This window comes from Rhodamnia argentea, chromosome 1 (genome assembly GCF_020921035.1).
Source record: "Rhodamnia argentea isolate NSW1041297 chromosome 1, ASM2092103v1, whole genome shotgun sequence".
Taxonomy (NCBI): Eukaryota; Viridiplantae; Streptophyta; class Magnoliopsida; order Myrtales; family Myrtaceae; genus Rhodamnia; species Rhodamnia argentea.
The window spans coordinates 24,022,764-24,023,963 of NC_063150.1; positions in this window are offsets into that span (position 1 = coordinate 24,022,764).

Genomic DNA, 1,200 nt, shown 5'->3' on the forward strand with positions numbered 1-1,200 from the left:
ATTTTGATTGGAAATCTCTATCCTACATGTTACAATCGGCATTAACGTGGATAATTTTTACAATCTTTTAAAATATATGGATATTTCATTTTCTCTCTATTTTTATTTTTATTTTTTGTGCCGGCTAGGGTCACTGACGACTCTTGCCGGCTACGAAGGCCTCGTCCAAGGCCTTTGCAGCCCACCTACCGCTAGCAAAGGTCTTTGCCCCCTTGCCAGCAATCGGCGAGGCGACGATGGCCTCACCTAGGGCCTTCACAGCCGGCAAGGGTCGCCGACACAAAGAAAAAAGAAAAATTGAAATAGAAAAAAGATAAAATATATAAGACTAAATTGGTACAAGTGAAATAATTTTAGGACTAATTTTCCCCAAATTATGCTACAGCACCAAGTATGAGCAAACATAGCTACGGTTCTCCGGTTCCCGATCCGTTTCTTCAATTCTCCGGTTCCGGTCCAATTCAATTTGATTCTGATTTCTTCTGAAAGCGGATGATTCTTCATCTCCTTCTCACATTCCATGAATAGCCGGGAATATCTCAAGAAGTACTGTATTCTCTTTTGGATAGGCCATGAAAGAAGAAGGAATGCTGGAATGCCAACAGGCATCTAGTATTGAATTCACCCGATGCGAGCAGCCATATGCTTCGACCTGCAATAAATGATGGGCTATTCGTTGAAGATAAAAGTACATCGACCCAATTGCAAGAGCGAAGCTCTACCAATTAAGCTATATCTTCAACATCGGTCGATTCGGACCTCCACTTAGTTTCACTCAAGCTTCATCCTAGTCATGGATAGATCACCTAGGTTCGGGTCCATAAGCGGTGACAATTTCCCTATGAAGACTCGTTTTTACTATGGCTCCGGTTGGTTCCCTTAACTAAGCCACTGCCTATCTTGAAACAGCCACTTTCGAACTAATAGAAAGAAAAGCAACGACTGAAGTGGGAGAGTGAGAGTCGAAAAGAGGATTCCAGATTATACCGAGGAAAGGACAAAGGAAAGTGAGAAAAAAAAAAAGAGGAAGAAAAAAGAGAAGAATACAAAAGAGAAGAGAAAGAATGGGCCAAGGGACAGTCTCAAGTAGATAGTTTCTATGGGGCGTAGGCCTTCCAAAAGGTAATGGAGGCATGCAAAGGTTTCCTCGGGCCGGACCCACGCCGATAAGGGGCTAAAAGATCTACTACTTTAATTCAA